Genomic DNA, 19,695 nt, shown 5'->3' on the forward strand with positions numbered 1-19,695 from the left:
CTACTACATTGGATTTGTGGATGCTACGACATGCATTATCATACAAGCCGGTAAGCACGTTAAGTTAAAGGTTTTATGTCCTAAATTAATGGAAATTTTCAGGTCTCCCCGTACTTCAAGCATGGCAAGTAAAGGTTGCCTTAGTTCAGCAAGGGCAAAGTACGACAATTCATTCTTTTGATATTTTCACCTTGAAAATTGGCACATGTACTTAATACCACGGGTAGCATCAAAAGTCGGGCTACTAAGCTATATCATGCAATGGCAAGTCCATGTCTTCTAGCATGGAGCAATCCCGACAAGGAGAGTACAACATGGATGATGGTTATTGGTCGATTCAAGACACATTGCTTGAGGGGGCAATTCAAAAAGATAAACCCTACCATGGTAAGGACCATGGCTAGGGCTACAACAAGTCCTCAATCATGACTCAAGAAGTCCACAGAAATCATCGCCAAGGTATGAAATTGCTTTTGTTTTGGTTTCATTATGCTTTCAAACATGCTATGTAGCTCTTGCATGCAGGCACAAGCACACCTTGTGACAAGTTCCGTACGCAATCAACTTTTTTCCACTGCTTTGTTTGCAAAGAGCCACTGTTTGGTTGAGAGTTCAACATCGAGCAGGGCTTGACTACACAGTATTCAAGCCATGCAAAAGGAAGTGATACTTACAGGGATCGGCACGGCCGATAATTCTTACTGCTCAATGGTACAAAGTTGTTTGGCAGGTGTACTTAATGAGCACGGTTTCTTAGCGGTTCAATTTGATGCCACTCTATAGACAATTGGTAGTGTTTTGGACTCTCAAGGAAATTAGCACATCCAGTTGCTCGGCATGGACAACTCCTTGTCACAATTTCCAACAACTGCTAGTGGGTGTTTGGGCTATTAGAACTAATAGATTTTGGTGAAGCAAGGCTTAAATTTAGGGATCTTGCATTGTGGCTTCTCCCGTTTGGCATCTATTTTACGCATCCAAACTTGGGAAGGAATAGGAAATGTGTTTGCAGGTTATTTCATATTCTAGGTGATTTCCTTATGTACCAGACGGGTGTGTAGGATATACGACGGCGTCTGTGCAGATATGGGTATAAGCCATTTTGGAATGAGTTTTTCCTTCCAAATTTCATGAGAACCGATTGCAGCAACAACGACCAGGTTAGCCAAGTTTAAGTTTTTCTTGTTTTTCCCTGTATATACTTTACTTGGCAATTACTGTCATTGTGCACCACAACGTGCTTTGGCAATTTTAGAAGAAGCACGGCTTTAAGAAACTGACAAAATAGGGAATATCAACTCACAGAATCCCTACCAGTCTAAACTGTGCAAGGCACTTATGGTTTTGGTTCTCACGTTTGAGGCCATCACTCTCCACAAGGGCTTACAATTTCGCATGCAAGGCATGCTAGTGAGGTGGATTTAATTCTACCATTTCCTGCATTACGCTTCCGCTATCACACTCGCAACTCTGTCAAGGAAAGACTAAGGATGGAATGTTTACTCTGCTTGTTGGTTGCTATCAACACACACCAACACTACAAGGAACCTAAATCAAGGACTTATTGTACGGGCAAAGTGCCAATGCTAAGTCGTCCTAAAGTCACGACCCCATACATGGTAAGTGGGGCAAGCTGTGGCTTGGTTTTTCTCTTTCCTGTCTCGATGACAGCATTATACAGGCAGACTGTTGCATGCTTATAGGATAAGTTGCACATCAGGCATAAGATGCCTAAGAGCACACATTCTAGAAATTGAAGGAAAGTTCCTCAGCTCCAGCATGCTACTCTTCTCTCTCTTTTTCTTATTTCTCTCAAGAATAATGAAAACTTCCTACGAAGCTTTTCATACAGGTTTTGTTTGAAGTACGCATGAGCCAAGGTGCTCTAACTCTCAACTAGAAATGGGCTAAGATGCCATTCACATTAGTTTTTATCGGTTTATTGATTGAATACTAACTATCGTAAGAGCTAGGAGCCACACACAGGCTGGCTAAGAGCCATTGGTAGATGTGCGCTCCTTGCCGCACTGTCGAAGCAAGGGACTTGCCAATACACCGTATGCGAGCCACAAACGGCTCCAAGCACACAACAAGCCTAAACTAGCAAGCTCAAGAAAACAAAGGGTGTGTCACTCACCGCTCTACGCTCGCCTTCGTGGTGGATTCCTCGCCGCGATGAAGAAGAAGCTGCAGTCATGCCGCGCTCAACCGCTTCGCCGCCGTCGTGCCTTCGTAATGCTCGATCGCACACACACTCTCCCTCTCTCTCTCTCTCACACACACACACACAAGGAGGTGAAGAAGAAGAAGATGGAGATGGAGCAAGAGCACTCTTCAATTGCACAAATGAGAGAATGAGTAAAAATTAGGTTTAGTTGGCTTTTATAGGAGCTCACCCCATTCACACTTGGGCGCCCATGCTTAACCAACTAATCCCTTGAATGTCCAAGTTAAAGTGCGCCTCTCATCGACGATCAGTCTACCTTTCCCTATTGGACCGACAAGCCCGGTCCCTGACTCTACCAAATACATAATACGCGTCCATCGTAGGTGATGGGGTGTCCGTGTGCCGTGAGGGTTAACATGCCCCCCTTCCTGATGTAGATTCCGTCCTTGGAAGCTATTGAGTTGACGCTGGGTCGTCGAGGTGGAAGAGCATTTGAGATGAATGTCCTTAGCCTTCTTCAATCACTGCAAAATCAAAAAACATTGGCACAGTAATTGCATTCTCTTAAAAAGCATATGCAGTTTTAGGTAGACACATTGATTGGTAAAAGAATTTCAAAGAATTTGTTAGCAATGAACATTAAATGTCAATGTAATCAAATGTATAAACAGATGTAAAGGTAGAAAATTAAACAAGTCTGGGGTCGCTAATTTGACGGTCGAAAGGCACTAGAGATCAAGTATTAATACCATGGGTAAGCTTCTTAATTTTCTGTGGTCAATTAAGTTGTTTAATCACGAGAGCCAAGTATTCATGTTCGAGGGCTGACTAGAGGCTATATCCAGAAGACTTTGTAGTTAAGCTACCATAAAAGGAATTTCTCATGAAATCATCGCCTGACTGATGACTGATTACTTTTTCTTTGACCCCCCAAGGTCTTTTCACACTGATTCAATTTTGAAGTGGGTGCTTATTTTGTATGCCTTGGGTTTTTTGCTTTTCAAGGAAAAGCGCCCACACTGGGAACCTCTGGGGCTCTAGTACCATAGGCAATACATGTGAGTGAAGTACCAATTCAAGCCAGGATTTCTCTTCCAGCTTAAAATTTTACATTGTGGCACTTTGATTTTTTGCTTGTTCATTTTCAGCATTTTAATTTGTAACTTTGGGAGGTCATATAACACTGTTACATTCCCCAGGCTCATCACATTAGTAAACTCCCTTTATAATACTTAAGCTAAAGGTCGATAGGGTTAAGCCCACTAGAAAGCCCTAGTACATTTCATACAATGCTGCCTAAATCGGATTAAGAACCTAAGTAACCATTGCTTATTAGGAAGGCATTCCCCATGGTATTAAGAGAAGATTTCTAATACCTAGCTTGGTCAAACTAGCTTAGTCGGACTGCTTGATTTTTACACCTAAACAAGTGACAAAACATTACATTGAATTAAATGTTTGATACTAAGCAAATGCACTGAATATTATGCTACCAATCACAATCAAAGCAGACAATCATAGATGCAAAAAGATAACGGCAATGCTAATGGACAAGAAACACCTGTTTGTGTTGATGGTCGCGCTTGATTCGAAGTGTGAACGAGAGAAAGGTTCCATGAAGGTCCAAATCCTATCAATAGCAACACGCTCCTGTACACACTATGAACACAAACAATACCTCTAGGAGGAACATCAGTGGGAAAAGAGAACTTTGCTAATCACTCAACTCTAAAACAGAAACACTCCTATCGTACTAATCTTACCTACCCTCCATCACTCAAGTGATGAGGATCAAAGGTGTTTTATGGCATAGGTTTCTGTTTCACTATACCAGATGTGACATGTGTAGGTCTGAGTCAATGTTTTGACTTTTAATGTGCATACTCGTTTGCTAATTGCTCTTGATCTTTATTTTTTTTTAATTTTTTTTTGTGAGTATAAAGCTTTATATGTACATTCCCTAAGATTGGTGATTAAGAGGTCAGGGAAAAAGGTTGAGAGGGAAACAAGTGAATGATGACTGTCAGCAAACACTCCCCCCTTCCTTGGGTAGATCATACCATTTGAAATGAGCTTGTCACCCTTTGAAACCAATTGTTCCAGTTGGTAATAGGTGAGGATTTTTGCCAGTAGTTTTCTATTACCCTAGGTGCCTTGTCAAGTTGCAACGGTGGTAAGGTACTCTCCCAGGATCGAACTTGAAGTGGTTCATTAGGTGATTCTTGAACACTGGGAGGTGTGGATTCTTTTGTAGCTTCATGGAGGTCCACTACTATAGATGGAGACTGTGTAGAAGCTTTTACCTCTATGGATGTATTACATGATGAGCTAGAATCTTCATGGGACTCTCCCCTTCCTGAGCTAGGTGGAACAAATCGTTCTTTCTTTGGTACCCAAACTAGCTCGGGAGCGGGTGTGTAGCATTTTGTGATTTTTTCCTTTCCACGATCATTGATTCGTTTTGGAGCTACGGGATTGGGCTCACTTGGGTCAGGTGATAGGTAAGAGCACAATCTACGTTTTGGCACCCAGATTTGATCATTTCCTTGATAGTAGCCTTGGGCTTCCAATAGTCGTTTAGGGATCCATCGCAACATTTTCTTACTTTTATTGGAGCGAGTGGTACGTTTCTTACAAGGCTTCTGTTTTTTAGCACTAGCTATGGTCACTAAGGAAGCTTTAGGGACCCACTTGTATGTTTTCTTCGTTACCTTAGGATGAGTCTTGTTGGAAGCGATATGCATTGCTTGTAGCATATTTAAGGGTATAGGCATTTCATCCCCCTCATGTGTGACCCAAGTGGTTCCTCTATTTCCCCAAGTGTCTATGGTTGATGCTAGGTGGACCCAATCCACATTGTCTGATTCCGTCATACCCGGTAACACATCCATGTAAGGAGAATCTTGGCCAATGTCTGTATCCTTCTTACAAGTGTAACAATATTGTAGTGGGGCCGAGTGAACTGTGGTGTCAGAGCAATGATCAATAATGGTTTTACTCCCTAAGGGGTGTACCTTACCAGTCACCAAATCCACTCTAAGGACAGAGTCTTGGAATTGCAAATAGACATGATTTTTAGACCAATCATGAACCATTTGTGCTTCCCTCATGAATGGTCGTCCTAAAATCATTTCATATGACATAAGGTGTTTAGAGAAATCCATTACAATGAACGTATGTCGTACCTTGTGTCCTAGAACTTTGATCTTAAGATCCTTGAGCATCCCCATAGGTTTGGCTATGGTACCATTTGCCATCTTTACCACAATGTTAGTAACACTGAGGCGGGGTTTTCCCATGGATTCCCAACAATCTTTTGTAACGATGCTAACTCCCGCACCACCATCAAGAATTCCCTTTATAGTTAATCCCTTGGTAGTGATGGGTAGGGTCGCATTAGACTCGTCGCCTTCAAAATACTGCCCTAATTCGTTAATGGGTACCTCGATCACAGACTCATGTCCATCTAAGTCAAGTGATTGCACATGATTTTCCTCATCAATCATAATCGAGTCAGGCCTATTTGGTTGCGCAAAATGCGGTAATCCCGTTCGTAGCTCTCCGTTAAGGAATGCTCGAAGTGCAAGGAATAACTCAGGATCTCCATAAAGCTTTGCTATGATCGTGGTTCGGACCTCAGAAGACATGAAGTCCACTAGCTTGGCAACATTCATTGGCGTTTTGCAGGGTGTAGGTCCTTCACTAAGAACTGGTGAGGATGGAATCTCATATTCCTCAATGGGATCAGGTATTCCTTCGTTAAACATCCTTTCCAACAAGAAGGGTGTATGCTCACTTTCTGATGTCCCGTCCTCACTCCCTTCTTGGATGATACTAGATATGGCTAACGGTCTATGGTTCATGTGGGGTGGATGAACTTGCGTGGGAAACACTGTGTCATGAATTTTGATATGCATGGGTTCTGGTTCTAGTTTCCTTTGAGTCTCCTCCACTAAACCTCTTAGATGTTTCACCTGCTTAATCTCGTCTACAGGGTTTGGGTACGTCCCAATCTTCTTTTTACGATTCTTCCCTTTTTGCCCCTGCGATTTATCTTGGGGGTCTTGGATTGGATTTGGAAACACTTGTGGTGTTTTCAGAGGCTCTTTATGGTTTTCTCTTATTCGGTTTTCATTTGGTTCCATGTTACGGTTTTCTGTGTCGGTCTTTCTCTTTGTGGTATTGGTTCTAGTCTCCATTGTCTCGACTGAATCTGAATCATCCTCGAGGTCATTCATATACACGGGGTCATCTCCTATTCCTATGTTTGTTTTGGAACTTGGCTTTGAATTTTCCGTATTCTGCGACTTCTTCCTTCGTGTCTTCTTTTTCTTTGCTTGGATAACTGACGCGGTATCTCTCTCTTCAAGGATATGGCCTGGCCCTTGAAGCATGGACCGTGTAATCGCATAAGCGGGTGCGACGGGTGGCATTGGCGATGTCACACTAGCAATTTCAACCAAATTCAGGGATGTGATTTTAGGCGCATTTGGGTTATAGGGGCATTGGGCAATCAAGTGATCTATGCCACAACGATTACATGTGAGTATTGGCATTGCAGACGTGCTCCCTTGATTCACTTGCATCTGTGCAGCATTCTTTTGCAGCCTAATAGGGCACTCCGCTACTCGATGTGGTCCACCACACTCGTAGCATTGAAGAGGTGGCCTCCTAGGCTGGGTGTTGATATTTTGACCTCTGGATGCGAGAGCAGCAGCTTGATAAACCGGCTTGACTTGTCCCCAACAATCTTCCATGTAGTATATAGGACACTCTTCCAATGTATCAAGTCCGTAGGCAATACTAGTGTCTATTTCCTCCTCACAGCCATTTAGATAAGCATTTGATGGCTCGCAACCCACTTGGTTCATAGGGGCGACTCTTGGATGCGGGGGCTGCGGTCCTAGCACAGGAGGTGGTAGCGGTGTAGCTTGTACAACATTTTGAGATCTAGGGACCATGTGTTGCGGTAGTTGCTCAACAGGTGGAGTAGGCATCAATACAGGAGCTCGAGGCGCATCCGTCCAGGCTACAGGTGGTCTATTTGCCATCATACGTTTGATCATTAAACAATCCTTAGCTTGGTGACCATACCTACCACATGCGTTGCAAGTTCCATTAAATTTTACTCTAAACGTAGGGCACTCACTAGTGCTATGTGGACCTAAGCAAATGGAACACCATTGTTGCTAGTGGATCTCGTGTCAGTAGACACCCTCATGCCTGCTAACATCAAGTTGTCCTCTAATTGGATTTCATTGGCAGTGACATCTTCCCAGGTTGTGATACCTCTAATCACTAGTCCATTATAGATTCCTTCATTTCTCAACCCTCGAATGAATCAATCAAGCAGTTGGTTATTGTTGAAGCGCTCATTTACAGGGCAGCGAGAGTTTAAGTGCTTTAGACGACTAATGAAGTCCCTTACTGACTCTCCTTCCTTACGTTCGGCCTTCTGTAGCTGAGATGCTACACCCCAAAGCACACCTTCTCGTATGTACTCCTTTAGAAACAACCTTCGAAGGGTAGGGTAGATTGTTTTCTCGTCCACCCTTAGGGTCCTATACCAATCTCCAGCCTTCCCACTTAATGTCAAGCTTAAGGCATTGCACTTATGTAGTTCGTTGCGTTCCCCTAAGGAATCACATACTTGTTCAAACACTTCAATGTGTTTCCTAGCATCTTCGTCCCCATTGAATTTTTGCGTGAGTTTGGCAATTTGTACTGCCTTACTTCTAGGCTCTCTATCAGATGCATGACGCATATTTTCCGCGATAGATCGACCTATGGTTTGAGCAAACGCTGCCAAGTCACCTATGTGAGGAGGCAGGGCCGGTGGAGGTACTCTTGGAATCATATGTGGGAGAGGAACGGGTACCAGTCTTGGCATATGTGTGGATGATGCAGGATATGGAACATAACCGGGCATAGGTCCACTCGGATAAGAGCTAGGGAGCGGCACTCGAGGAGCATAAGCAAGTGGTACTATTGGAGGTGTGGGGGCCATGTGTGCATAAGGGGCTAGAGGCACATATGGTCGAGGCCCCATATTAGGTACTACGACACTAGGTAGTGGCACTGCGCTAACCGTAGATGTCATCGGTACATTCTCTGGCAGGCTTATCCCTGGAGTGAGCACTGTGTTTTCCTTGATAGAGGGTTGAGCCAAGTTAGGGAAGCTAAAGTTGTCGCTCGGAGGCTCAAATTGCATAGAGACCCCAGGTGAAATGACGTAAGATGGGTCCATGGGGCTCATTAGAGGAGTCTCCATTTGTGATAGAGTAGGCTGTTGAGCCTTGCTCGTATCCAAAAATCTCATGGGGCCAGTTGAGAGTATATTTACCCCTCGGTTTTGCCTTTCTGATTGAATAATGCCATGGATAACATTACAGATCATTTTCTGTTGATCTTCGATGCTCGTGGCACTAGAGGTGGATTGTACAATCTCTATCCATCCTACATGGTAGGCGTGGCCAGAGTGTAGATCCGTCAACACCTCAGTGTGGAGGTCGTATGTCCAATGATCATTAATGAACAATCCTTCTAGAGTCGACGTGTTAACGGTTTCTTGTGAGGTAGAAGCAATATTGCTCCCCGTGGTTTTACTTGTCACCAACGGTACTCTAGAGGGAACTTCTGAAGGAGGCAGCTCAACAGGGCCTTCTTGGTAAGAAGTTGGTAGGATATCCACATGGACACTCTTTGGGGGTGTGGGGTCCACGTGCGATGTGAAAGGAGAGTCCACTTCCCCACCCCCTTCGTGTGCTTCATTTGCATCAGGTTCCGAGCGAGTAGCTCTACCTAATGTTTCCATGAAACGGCTAAACATACTAGTACTAGGCTGTGGAGCTTCGGGAGGTGCATGGCCTTCTCTCTCAGTGTTTTGGGTAGGGTATGCTTCCATGATTTCTGAGTCGGAGGAGGAATCACTAGCGACTATTTTAGGGTCTTGAGTGGTGCTACCTTGTGTCCCCGCTGAGGGTCTAGAGCTTATCGTGGATGGGTAATGGGTGTCCGTATGAACAGAGGCACCCTCAATATGCTCGTGTTCTAGCACCCGCCCAGAGCGTAAGTGCATGTGCTTTTGATACCCTAAGGTGTCAAAAAGCTGCTCTAGGAGGCCTTGTGACTAGTTTTTAGCGTGTTTTTGTTTGTTTTTTTGCTAGATTTTTTAGAGCGTGTCGTGGAATGGGCCGTGTGATAGCTCGAAACGAGCGTATCGGTCAGAGGGTCGTGCCGTGCTTTATAGCCCTCCGTTTGGTCACTCTATGCCCTCGGAATCCCTAAAACTGTCAATTTCCAGAAGGGAACTAGGCCCAAACTAGAAAGTCTAAGGGTGCAAGTTGGAAGAGAAAGGAGGAGAGTGGAGGACTTGTCCCACATGCTCTCATTCTCTCTCGAGGGAGTAGGGTATATATATAAGAGTGAGTCTAGTATATATCATAAGATTGGGGCCTGGGCCTGGGCTTGGGCTTGGGCTTGGGCTTGGGAAAATGATCCCAATCCCGATCTATCTTTTATACAAACCAACCCGTCCGTTTTAAGAGTCACGTTTTTTATTTTCGAAAAATTTAGCCGCTCGCTCGCTCGCGTTTTTAATTTTCGTTTTTTTTAAAAAAATATTTTTTCCCAGAATTTTTTTTTCTTTTTCTTTTTGGTGCAGAAAATACAGAAATTGAAAAAACGCAGATACGCAGAAAATTGAAAAACGCAGAAAATTGCAGAAAATGCAGAAAAAAACGCAGAAATTATAGAAAATGCAGAAATTGCAGAAAATTAAAAAAACGCAGAAATGCAGAAAATTGCAGAAATTGAAAACGCCGAACTTGAAAATGCAGAAATTGCGGAAATTGAAAAAACGCAGACAATAGCAGAAATTGAAACTTGACAGCAAATGCAGAAAACGCAAAAAACAGAAATCTCCACACACTCCTTCCCTGCCTTTCCTATGATAGAAATTGCACCACAATGAAGCGTAAAGTGCTAACCGAGCTTAGTGTAGGGCATATCCCGGGCAGCGGCGCCAAAAATGTGCGCTCCTTGCCGCACTATCGAAGCAAGGGACTTGCCAATACACCGTATGCGAGCCACAAACGGCTCCAAGCACACAACAAGCCTAAACTAGCAAGCTCAAGAAAACAAAGGGTGTGTCACTCACCGCTCTACGCTCGCCTTCGTGGTGGATTCCTCGCCGCGATGAAGAAGAAGCTGCAGTCGTACCGCGCTCAACCGCTTCGCCGCCGTCGTGCCTTCGTAATGCTCGATCGCACACACACTCTCCCTCTCTCTCACACACACACACACACACACACACAAGGAGGTGAAGAAGAAGAAGATGGAGATGGAGCAAGAGCACTCTTCAATTGCACAAATGAGAGAATGAGTAAAAATTAGGTTTAGTTGGCTTTTATAGGAGCTCACCCCATTCACACTTGGGCGCCCATGCTTAACCAACTAATCCCTTGAATGTCCAAGTTAAAGTGCGCCTCTCATCGACGATCACTCTACCTTTCCCTATTGGACCGACAAGCCCGGTACCTGACTCTACCAAATACATAATACGCGTCCATCGTAGGTGATGGGGTGTCCGTGTGCGGTGAGGGTTAACAGTAGATCTTGGGTAAGATCCAACTATTGCCATTCTTTGGGTTCTTATTCTTAGGATCGAACATATTTGCCCAGTGGACTACACATCAAACATCTTGACTTAATGGACGAGCAAGAGTCTCGTCATTTCGGAGGATTTCTTGCTCTATACCACTATGAGTGTCTATGGCATCACAATTTTGGCTGACCCAGCGGGTGCTTACTAAATCACCCATAGGGATTAAGGATCAGAGTTCAATTTGCATTGAGGATCACAGTTGATCTCTCCCAGTTATACTTTCAAGAAAATAATTCCGCAATCTACCAAACGCGATAGCGGATGGACATACTTTTCAAGTTGATTCCAATCATTCTGGACACGGTGGACTATGTTCGTTACCGTTATCTTCTAGTTGAGTAGTTTCTACCAAGAGTCTTACCAAGGGGTTTGACTACCTAAATTCTAATCCAAGGGCTTGGATTGCAAAGGCAACACCCAGGTAGGGGACATGCTCCTCTCCATTTGTATACAGGTAAGTGTACATTACGTTCAAATCTCCAGGTACGCATCTATTGATTTGGTGTCATTCCATTTTTTGTATGCTTCGCTCGTTTTTTCAAGACGTATAAGTACGCTTGAATGTTACAGAGCCATTCCAAGGGCATGTCGGCACAAAGTATTTTGGGCCAAGTGTCCAATCTCTCTTTCTCCCTTATCCTGTTACGAACCTCCTTGTAGGATTCAATTTGGCACATGTTGTCACATGGGATACAACATGGTCTAGGAACTCAAGGAGTTCGGTTTAGCCAGTGTGGAGCAAGGCTAATGAGGGTCCCTCTCACTCCCGTCGTAGAGTGTTTGCAGTTACCTCCACACACAAGTACATCTTGTACTTGAAGGATGTTTTTTTTTACACATCCTTACATGAGACATATTCTACATGTGGAGAATATGAGTCTCTGGACTGACACTGGCGCCATTGTTTCAATTCTGTGTCACGACAAAGTCCAACTAGGTGCAGGTCAAATCTGTTTTCTAGACCATTTTTAGCACGACGTATCAGGGGCAATTTTGTGGCCAGAAATTGTCGAATACTTAGAATGACTTGTTAAGGTACAAGTACTGCTAAACAACATTACAGATGGTTGTTTATACATATAGCAAGGCTATAAGTTGTTAATGAAAAAGTTTCATTTTCTGTACCTAGAAGTGATCAATGTTTAACCTTCTATTATGATTCAGACGTTTTCAGCAAGGCTTGCAAAAGATTGCAACTAAAAGTATTTAGTTTCTTTTCATAACTATTTACATTCCTTTTAATGTGTGTTAGGCGCATCACATTTGCCATAAGTATTGGTAAGGACCATTATGGATATACAGGTTCGGGTTAATTTTTGCTAAATGCACGCACACTAGGTGTTATGGGCGCTAGTGTTTAGCAAAGGCTTATTTGGAACGGCATGCATATTCCTTAGGTTGTTGCTTATGAAGCATTTTGCACTCTATGTGTACTATCTCTATGAGATTACTTTTGGATCTACTAATCACCAATAGAGGTCATGGCTTGGTTTGGGCATTTGTGGATTTTTTCAAGTTAACCACGATGGTTATTTTGGACATTATTGATTCTTCGCCAATGTTAAACACTACCCCGTTTACCAGTCATCTGGGAAGACTGTCTGTAAACCTTGAGAAAAACACACCTCAATACTGTCAAATATCCAAGGGGATAGGCAGATTACAAAGAGTAATCTTGTGCTAAAGGATCTGCTAAGAGCATACGTTAGCACAACGCATTTCTGAATAGATGATTTTCTCCCTATTCTAGAATTTTCTTAAGTACAATTTTTGACTTTGAACACCTCTTGTGGTGGGGTTGGAGATTGTGTCAATACTTTCATACGTCAAGGACTGACCAGGTGTGCTGACAAAGTATGTTGGCAAGTAACCTTCATTAGGGATGAACATGTAGTTCTTTGTGTTCCAAACTATTCAGAATTCTAACACGAGGACATTCCCTGTCGACGGATTTTCCAAGATACTCAGGCGAGTAGGAAATCTGGCTCACAACTGCATGGAAAGTTATGCCAAGGTTTCCTTGTATTATTCCAGTACCTTCAGAAGATCTGAAAACTGGTTATGCCTTTGGACAACTCTTAGTTGTGGTTACTCCTTTACAGTACTAAAGGGAGTTATACATGGAGTTACCATTTAAACCCAAGGGACTCTTAGTTGTGGTTACTCCTTTACAACCCTCAAGTGACTTATAAATGGAGTTACCATTTAGACCCAAGTGGTTGCAAACGGACAACAATGTTGAAAATCAAGATATTGTTGTTGGTTTCATTGAACCTCCTCACTGCACCAATTATCGGTCATACAGACAACTGGCTCACTTATGGGACGTCAATAAAGAGAACATTAGTATTCTTCAGAAGATATTACTATTTGTTTTTTGGAGGACGAAAACTCTTCGTTAAGGGGGGAGTAATGTCAGGACAAGGGTCCTACGGGGCAAGGCCCAACCTAGGGGGTCAGGGACCTAGGCCAAGGGCCGGCTGGACCAGTGCGGACTGGGGATCTGCTTAGGGCAAGTGCTAGAAGCTAGCCTATATAAGGGGCGGTAGGGAGGAGGATCCGAGGTTCAGTTACCCTAGGTCTTATAGCAACCAACATTCTCAGTGTTGTCATCTTGACCACTGGAGAAAATATTTCCTGGAGATCAACACCATATTCTTGCTTGAAACCTTTGGCCACTAAATGAGCTTTGTAATTGTCAATATTCTTCTTTTAAACCCATTTACAAGGCAATTTTCTCCTACCTTTTGGAAATGGAACAAGTTCCCATGTTTTGTTCTTTGCAATACTCAACATCTCCCTCTTCATAGCATGTTCCCATTGAACCTTATCATTGGCTAGCATAACCTCTTTGTAACAAGAAGGATCACCACTATCTGTCAGCAAAGTAAAATGCAGACTTGGAACAAAACGTTCTTGCGGATGTGAGACTCTTTGAGATCTCCACGGATGATGAGAACTCGTACTAGCCTCTGTAGTAAGTGGCTCGGGAGCTATCTAGACAGGAGGTGATACATCAAAAAATGTCACTTTCCGGAATTCAACCTCTTTCACTGGCTGGCTGTGAATATTAGTCTCATTAAAGACAACATCACCCCTACAGATCACTAATTGACTTTTTGGATCCCATAAATGATAGCCAAATTGACCATCTACACAATAGCCAATGAAGATGCATTTCCTAGAATTAGGATCTAGCTTAGCACGCAACTCCTTTGGTACATGTGCATAAGCTTCAAAACCAAATGTGCGGAGTTTTTCATAAGACAATTTATATCCTGACCATGACTCCAAAGGTACACAAAACTGTAATGAAGCATGTGGTGATCTATTGATCAAGTACATGGCTGTGTATAATGCTTCAACCCAGAACACTTGTGTTAAATTATCCTGTGATAGCGTATACATAATCCGCTCTTGGATGGTCTTATTCATTCATTCTGCAACACCATTTTGTGTAGGGGTATAAGGAGATGTAAACTCACGCTTAATTCCCCTACTTGAACAGAAGTCTGTAAACTCTTTGGAGACATACTCTCCACCATTGTCTGAGCGCAAAGCTTTCAACTTATGTTCAGACTCAGTTTTGACACTAGACAAGAACTTCCTAAAGCAAGAAAATGTCTCATCTTTAGACTTCATGGCATAAACCCAAACATGCCGTGTTGAATCCTCAATGAATGTAACATGATAGGATGCACCACCATGGGATTTAAAAGGCATAGGCCCACATAAATCACTGTGAACAAGCTCTAAGGGTTTTCTTTATTTGTCGAAAGAATGTGTACAATGTATCCGTGTTTGCTTTCCATATTGAGAGTACACACAAAAGGGAAAATTTGAAAATGACAAAGATGGTAAGTAGCACAAACAAGAAAATGTCTCCATTCCCTTCTTTGACATATGTATTAATTGGCTATACCACAAAGCAATGGTTGGCAGATCGGTTACAGAAAGAACACTGTTTTTCTTAGATACATAAAGAGGCCAGATAAAGTGAACCAACTTTTGAACCATGGGCTATAATAAGATGACCCTTCGCAATACGCCAAGACTGCTGATGAAAGTGACTTTGTAACCCAAGTCATCAAGACGTCCAACCAAAATCAGATTGTGTGTCAAGGTTGGAACATGACGTACATTATGGATGATAAACTTCACCTCATTTTCCATAACCATGGCAATATCACCTACGCCAACAATGTCACAAGAGTAACTTTCACTAAGTGTAACAGAGCCAATGGTTTCCTCGTATGTAGTAAACCAATGCCTATGATGTGTGACAAGCAACGAAGAACCCGAATCAAGGATCCATGTATGGGATACTTCACCACTAACAAGGATTTCAACAGACATAGAACTCTGCAAAGATAGAGCTTCTTGTGCATCATAAAAGACATCATTATTTTCAGTCACAATATTAATGTCTTGCGCATCACTATCATCCTGCACTATGTTCAATTCCTCGATCTAAATCAAAATATTTGGTTTCTCCTTTTTATCATTATGATCGTTTCCTTTACCTTTGCCCTTCTCTTTGTCACGATTTCAAGCATAACAATCCTTGTTTATGTGACCAAAGTTGTCACAATAATGGCATTAAACATTGCGCCGACCATGAGACTTTGATCTACCCTTTGATGCATCTCTATTTTCCTCTTTCTTGGACTCATGTTGTGAATAATAGCCCTTTTGTTTCTTATCATCCCTTTGCATGTAATGAGCTTCGCCATGATGCAAGCTAGTCATGGTCTTTTGACGCATCTCCTCTGACAAAAGTGCACTAGTAACATCATCGTACTTTAGTGTACCATTAGGTGTAGAGTTACTAACAGCTGTGCAAAAAATATCCCAAGAGGGTGTCAACGAACAAAGTAAAATGATTGCTTTCATCTCATCATCAATGGTCATGCGTTGTGCATGAATGTGGGCAAAAAGAGAATCCAAAACATTGATATGGTTGGCAATGCTAGCTGACTCCTTCGTACAAAGGTTGAAAAGTTTTCGCATCAAGAAAACCTTATTGCTAGCCGTATCCTTTTCGTAAGTGTCGTATAATTTCTACCATAAAGCATGAGTAGTCTCGCATTCTAACATTGAAAACTACACCGACTCACCAAGGTGCAGTCTAATCGTAGACCTGCATAGCTCATCAGGCTCCTCCCACTGAAACTGAGTCATGTGCATATCTCCAGTTCTAGCCACATAGGCAAAAGGCAACTTTTACTTCTTTTTGACAAGCACATCATGCATTTGGTTCTTCCAAAGCTGAAAATTAGAGCCATCAAGCTACTTTATGTCATAAATGTCACGGAATTTTCTAGTAGTCATGGTGACAATAGTACCAAAAGATTCTGGGAAAATTATGACAGAGTCTCGTTTGTTTTTGGGACTATGTCAACCAAAGTACGAGACAAAATGACCAAGTATGTCACTCACAAAGCATAAAAAAGGGAAATGTCTCTCAAAAGCACACTGTATAGAGACCAACTGAGGTGCATAAACTGTCAAACTGACCATAGACCACCAACTCTGCGTCAAAAGCACCTATACCACTCTATACATGTCCTATAGTGAGTCCTCATAAGGGATGCTCCAGCTACCTGTATCACCAAAGGTATCTCCACATTTGAGAATACCCAGCTCTTACACCAGATACAAGATAAACGGGAATTTACAATACGTGACAATTTAGAGAAATGTGGAAAATGTGTAACTCCAATCTTTACTGCTTCTTTCTATTCATCCTCAATGTGCATCCGTATGTCTTCTGTCTTTAGCAACTTCTGCTAACTGACGTTGACTCAGTTAACATCCCCCCTTCCGATTGTAATGCCCGTCCTCGAGCACTATTGAAAAGTCTCCGTGGAGGCTATGGAGGGTTTTTGATTCGTTGTTGATAGGATGATTGTCTTCATTTGTCATTGAATTTCTTGTTAGGCTCAATTTGCTGCAGCATCTTGATTGGTCCGAATAGGTCTGATGTGAGAGATCATGTTGCACTTGTCTGTTGTAATAGCATAATGACAAGGCTATTATTTATTTATGAAAATTATGTACAAGAGAAGTAAAATGATGAGCTTCTTAATTAGGGTGTAATACCTGGATGACCAAAGGGAAAGAACCCAGTAGGAAAAAGGTGCCTTTGGGATACATACATTATTGGAGTACTTAGTAGCATGAGAAATATTAATGAAGTACTCTAGGGATTATTTGCTGATAGATATGGAATTAAAAAGGTATGAGAGGATAGCATGATGGAATATTGGTTTGCCTGTTGTAGTCCACTGAAGGTGCATCGGTGGAAGAAAAACAGAGTGTCTAATGCATATGTACGATAACGGGACATCTTATTTCTGCATACACAAAAATGCATGGGAAACAATATGTTGTGAGAGGATAGCATGATGGAATATTGGTTTGCCTGTTGTAGTCCACTCAAGGTGCATCGGTGGAAGAAAAACAGAGTGTCTAATGCATATGTATGATAACGGGACATTTTATTTCTGCATACACAAAAATGCATGGAAAACAATATGTTGTGCAAGAAGGATTTTGAGGGGTTTTGCAAAAATATGGTGTAGCTACAAAGCATATGACATGGCTTTGCAAGCTGGCACCCATTAAGAATGGTTTTCGTTGACGAGGATATGTGCTCTCATCTTGTTGTGCACTGTTCGTGAGTGTTGGACTCTATGAAACTCCACCAATTGTAAGTTGATAGACTTTGACTCTTATGCTCATCTCATCCAGCATGAGCGACATGAATTAGATATGCTCAACTCTTCCAGCTTGAGGCCAAGAAGAATAACTACGACTCTTAGGATAGAGTTTAATATCACATGAAGCTTTGGGACTAATGCTTTGCTAATTTTATGGCTCAGCAGCCCGACTCTGACTATGCCAAAGAGTGTTTTTTGCCCCTGGCGACTTGACTTTTTACATTCTTGTGCTTACTACAAACATTTCTTCAGGTAAAAGAAAGCTTGAATCCTCAAAAAGAGGATTACTGAAGGACCAAGTTGGCATTGAAGGTTTCTTTTGCCATACCTGTTTTAGCGTATTCAAATCTGCATTCTCATTGGTTGGGTTGTCCTTCTTTGACAGTGAAAACTCCATTATTTATTTGATTCTCCAATTGGGCCTGGTGATAGGAGTCTTTGATGTTGTTGTAGGCCTCTGTTGATTGTTGACTTTGAATAGGAGCATTGGAAGACTTAGGAATCCAAATTTGTTGATGACCTTTGTATCTCCTTTGTTGACTTTGCCTTGCTCTAGGTCTTGTTGAGTTCTTGAGATCTCCATGCAGATTTGGTGTAGTTGCAGTTGGCTTGTTGTCAACTGGTAGCCAAATCTTTGTAAAACCTATGTGGAATCCTTGTCTAAGAGGAAAATTCATTGAGATCCATCTCTGTTCTCTATCCTATGGAGAGTTGTGGTAGACTTTAGCATCTTTCGATGTTTCTCTATTGTATACGTGCTTTTTAGATATCCTAGGATATTTCCGAGGTGGATACCTTGTGGGCCTTCTTTCTTGGAGGGACTTGAAGCTACTTCATATGCCCTAACCTACGGTTTTGGTACCCATATCTATCTGTTACCTTGATAATACTCCTGTTCTTTCAAGCTGCATTGTGATGTTATCCATCCCATGTGGTTGTCTTTCTGTGTGTAATTTCCATCCTTAATCGAAACCAAATCATTGAATTTCACTAAATTGCCCGGAACGACACTTGTTTGTGTTTTCTTTGCTTTCTTGAGTACTTTGGCTGATATACCTTTGCTTTTTTTGGTGGCTCCTTAGAGGTTTTAGTTGGGTCAGCAATTGACTTGAAGTTTTGAAAGGCTGTCTTGCTTGAAGTAGGTTATCCATGAGGGTTCTTTGATGTAGAGGCATATGCTATCACACCTTCTTTGCTAATCGGTGGAGGGACCACTTTAGCTTTACCTTTGTCTGCAATATTTATCTTTGATTCTTGTGACTTTTGCAACTCTGAATCTAGCATTAACGGTACTTGTATCTGCTGCAAGTATTTCCTTTGAAGGCTTGACCTAAAACTTTATAGGGTAGAAACCATTTCTTTATGTCATGTATGCAACCCTAGCATTTTTTTGCTATCATGCTTGCATGGAGTGATTTGCTGGATCCTTTGGATGTTCTCTGCAACCATATTGCAATTTGCTTCTTTATCCAATAGAGCATTGCAATTGACACTTTCTCCTTTTGTACTGCTAAGAACTATACCTATCATAATAACTAATATCTAATTCTCCTAAATGATTTTCTCATGTTAAACTGATCATTTAATATGGGGAAGTTCCAGGGGAGAAAAAGCTAGAATACTGGTTAAGCTGGCAGACTTGCCACAGTACAGATCCAAAGGAGGGAAAATAGGGATCCAAAGGGAGGGCCATCTGCAAAGAACTATGTGCAACAATGGGCTCCAAAGACCTTAGGGTTCAGCCCATTAAGACTTCCAAAATTCAAAGGTTGTGTCCAAAGGTCAAAAACCTAGGGAAATTGGATGCTTTGTGTGTGTCCCAAAAGTCTTTCTCAAGCCCTACAAAGGAGGGGACGAGCCCAAGAAGTAGGGGATGAGAGAGAAACTCTCTCTCTCTCTCACACACACACACACACACAAGCTTCCTTTGTACACAAGGGGAAAGAGGGACACATGTCATCTCCCTAGCTCAGATGCCCACAAGGTGTACTCAAATCCTATTAGATGGCCTTGGAGGTGGACCAATGAGAATTAGGCTAGAGTAAGTCTAGTTTAATTAATTTAAAAGCACTTAATAAAAGAACCAATAAGAATAAAGCTCTCTAGAAGACTATTGGGTAGTCTCCCAAGGGGTCCAATGA

General features: G+C 42.2%; 1 pseudogene; it reads left to right on the forward strand.

The window, feature by feature from the left end:
- Nucleotides 1-284: 284 nt before the first annotated feature.
- The window catches only part of LOC147464935 (uncharacterized), a 91,202-nt pseudogene continuing 71,791 nt past the window's right edge, over nt 285-19,695 (forward strand).

Source organism: Adiantum capillus-veneris, chromosome 1 (genome assembly GCF_014529385.1).
Source record: "Adiantum capillus-veneris isolate H3 chromosome 1, ASM1452938v2, whole genome shotgun sequence".
Classification (NCBI taxonomy): Eukaryota; Viridiplantae; Streptophyta; class Polypodiopsida; order Polypodiales; family Pteridaceae; genus Adiantum; species Adiantum capillus-veneris.